This window comes from Cupressus sempervirens, chromosome 2 (assembly GCF_028749045.1).
Source record: "Cupressus sempervirens isolate cs-2001-9-10 chromosome 2, ASM2874904v1, whole genome shotgun sequence".
Taxonomy (NCBI): domain Eukaryota; kingdom Viridiplantae; phylum Streptophyta; class Pinopsida; order Cupressales; family Cupressaceae; genus Cupressus; species Cupressus sempervirens.
Window position 1 is genome coordinate 392842067 of NC_143119.1, and position 3703 is coordinate 392845769.

A 3703-nucleotide genomic window follows, 5' to 3' on the forward strand; every position below is an offset into this window, starting at 1 on the left:
GGTAAATTATTTGTACTAATCTATATAACTTTGGTTAAATAGTATCTAGATTTCTACTTCAGTGCAAATTAAGTGTTATGATAGAGCTATGGAGCTAGTTAAAGTTAGAGTTTTGTTTCTTTTTGGATTTCTTCAAGTCAAATGTTATTTAGTTCTATAGTGCTCCTCATTTCAATGTTTGTGAATTCTATAATAATTGGTGAATATTTTTAATGGGATAAGTGATAGGAAAATTCATTTTTTGATTCATAATATAGGTAATTATTTGTGATTAGCCAATAGGCTATATTGTTTGGGCTTTTTACTTAAACATGTCTCACGGTGGTGTTATATAGTTTTCTCACGATGATATATGGGATATGGTTTTCTTCAGTGATAGGTTTACTTCCCAACATATAGTGCATGGTGTAGAGAAGCTCTTTGATTTGGAAAGAGTAAGAAATATGGGACATGGCAATGGGGGCATTGTTTATGAGGTCATCCACCACAAATCATCCACTATTTATACCATCAAATTCATGCACATGGACCATGATTCATCCCTCACTTCCAAAATTAGCAGAGAGATAAACATCACAAAAAATGATTCTCCTTTATTGTCAAATGTGAGGGTGTCTTCCATGAAAGTGGGGGGCATCAATTTTGTGTGGGAGTACATGGATGGTAGATCCCTTATTGGGTTGTTGAAGCAGAGGACACGAATCAATAAGTCCTACCTTGAAAAGGTTGCAAGAAAAATGTTAGAGGGATTGGAATACCTTCATAACCACAGAATTGTTCATAGAGATATTGACCTCACCAATCTCTTGATTAGCAATAATTACTAGTGGATTAAAATTGTAGACTTTGGTGTGAGTGGGATTGTAAAGCATACCATAGATTCCTACTATAATTCCTATGTGGGGACTTGTGCTTACATGAGTCCAGAGAGATTTGATCCACATAGCTATGGTGGGAGATACAATGGATATGTAGGAGATATCTAGAGTTTGGGATAGATACTTTTGGAATGTTATTTGGGTCATTTCCCCTTTGTAGTTGCTAGAGAACATGCAGATTGGGCTAAACTGATGTGTGCCATTTGTTTTGGAGATCCACCCTGACACCTACAAGTACATATTTAGAGCTCCAAAGTTTTATTAGGTAATGTCTTGAGAAGGATGTGGGAAAGAGGTGGACTACCTTGTAACTCTTGAAGCATCCATTCATGAACAAAAGTTCACAATTTCAACAACCCTACAATGAAAGTACCTTTTCAGTGCCTCAACATCTCACATAATATATTAATTATGTATGGATTTTAGGGGAAGTGGATTGATTAAGCTCTAAATAACCATTGGATTCATTTCCTCAAAAATTATAAAGCTCAAATAGGATGAAATCAACAAGCTACAACATTATTTATTTATTTTGATTCAACAATTCAAATAAAAAGAGGCAAAACCATGCAAGGATGTGATGATGGAGATTGAAGAAAGATAAGGATGAGCATAAATTTCTATACAAAGTTCTATTTTCTATGTAGTTAAGTACATTTAATCGATGATGGTGATTAAATGATAATAGATGGAAGAATCTTAAATCTCATAAATGACTATTTAAGGAGATGTTCAAGATAGTTTTTGGTTGTTTTTTTATGTTGGATGTTAATTTGATTGTTGGTGTGTTATGTTGTTGAATTGGTAAAAGTGCAAACTATTGAAGAGAGTGAAAAAGAGAGTTGAGCTAGTTGAAATGAGTAGAGTTGGAAGTAGGGAGTGAATCTACCAATCAAGAGAATGGAGTAAGAGATCAAAAGGAGAAAGAACAAATAATAGAGATCTAAACAAGAAAATATAGTTTTTATACTAAACAAATCATTTGTATTGTTACTTTCTAACCTTATAACAAAAAACCTTAGAAAATCGAGTGGACCTAACAAGTTTGTGAAATCCGATATGGTAACATTGATTAATGGTGTTTGTAAGTCCTTTAGAATATGCCACTCTATAGATGAGATCAAGGAGTGATAAGGTCTAAATGATCTTTTGGTGAAGTTACCTAACAAGGTCACATTGACAATGTGTATGTAACTTGTAACAAGGTTGGCTCCTAGCTGAGCTCACTTCATAAGAGTGAAGTTTTTTGGGTTGTCGGTCCTAGGTAGTTTTTCCCTTAACATGGTTTCCATGTTAAAATCATATTGTCAAATATGTGAATGTTATTTGTGTTGCAACTTGTTTTGCATGTTTTATATTTTATTGCAGCTAGGTAATAACAAATTATTTTATCGGCACTTAGTAATGCTAAGAAGTTATTGGTTTGATGTTAATTGATTGAAAGAGTTATTTAATAAGTTGACTAATTATACCAAGTGATTCTGGGTAAAGTTTATGAAGTTGTGTTTGTAGTGAGATTGTTCAAAGGGACTATAGGATAACTAAACATAATTGATTCCCCCCCATCTTGACCCCCCACTCCCTCTCAAGTATCTAACGAAAATTCCACACATTTTTTAATCCCATCTTCATTTGAGATTCCATTACATGATTCTCATGCTTTCTCCTTTTAGCATCATCTAAGACTTTCAATTGCACCTCACATTTAGGGGTTTCTTCTTCTTTGTCTATTTTCTTTGTTTCTTCTACATGGGAGCAACATTAGTCTGATCATTAGCTTGTGAGTTCTACTAGATCTTATTTTTTGGAGGGGGGGAGGGGGACCTAGAATCTTGGTCATCTCTCATGGAGGGGTTATTTGTGCTTATGGTCTTAGCCACCTAATACATTATATTTGTACCTTTTTCTCTCATCTCTTTTTGGAAAGGTTTTTTTTTTCCCACTGAGTTTTATCCCCTTTTATTTGATTTACAAAAATTTCTTGTACTTGAGTTCCTCATCAAACCTAGTTAGCATGACTCATATTTTCTTTCATGCATTTAGTCTCTTTTTTCATTTTTTCTTCTCCCTAAGTTCATATTAAGGGGGGTATTAGAGTAATAAGGTTATTTACTTAATCAACTATAATCATATTCATTTACTAATTAAATTACAATTACTTTATCTTTACTTAGGCTAAAGTTAAGCCCATTAATGATTAAATATTACTTAGTCGTCTTAGGCTTTTCTTTTTTTAGGTTGAGTTTGCTTTTGTCTTTTTAGAAACATTTATTTCTATTAGGGGATGAAATACTTAGTAGTTTACACATCATTGCAATATACATTTTTTGCTTCATGCTTTCAAAGCACCTTTTGTGTATTTATGGTTTCTTACACATAACATATTTCTAGTAATTGTTCTCTATTTGATTTAAATTCAAATTTTATAGTAACAACACATAATTCCTTATCAACCAGTTAGTCAAACATTAGTATTTATGCAAACAATTTAGTCAATAAACAAAACACAATGTCAAGCATAAGTTGACTACTAAAAAGGTCCATTTAAGTGTGGTTTCACAAGCTTCTTAGAAAAGTAGATCAATCATTAAAAGTATTTCCAAATGAATTGTTCAAAACTAAAGTTATTTTGAAATGAGTCATGCCTTATAATGTGTTTAAAACAAAAAGAGCTTAGTAGATAGTATTTAGTTTTAAACAATTTTAATATTTATTAATTTTATAATAATTGGTGAATATTTTGAACGGGATAAGTGATAGCAAAACACATCTATTGACTTGATCCATAATATAGGTAAATTATTTGTACTAATTTATATAACTTT

At 32.1% G+C, this 3703-nt stretch overlaps 1 pseudogene; it reads left to right on the forward strand.

Moving 5' to 3' along the window:
• The first annotated feature begins 359 nt into the window (after positions 1 to 359).
• On the forward strand, positions 360 to 1279 carry LOC149572785 (mitogen-activated protein kinase kinase 9 pseudogene; annotated as a pseudogene).
• The last annotated feature ends 2424 nt before the right edge of the window (positions 1280 to 3703 follow it).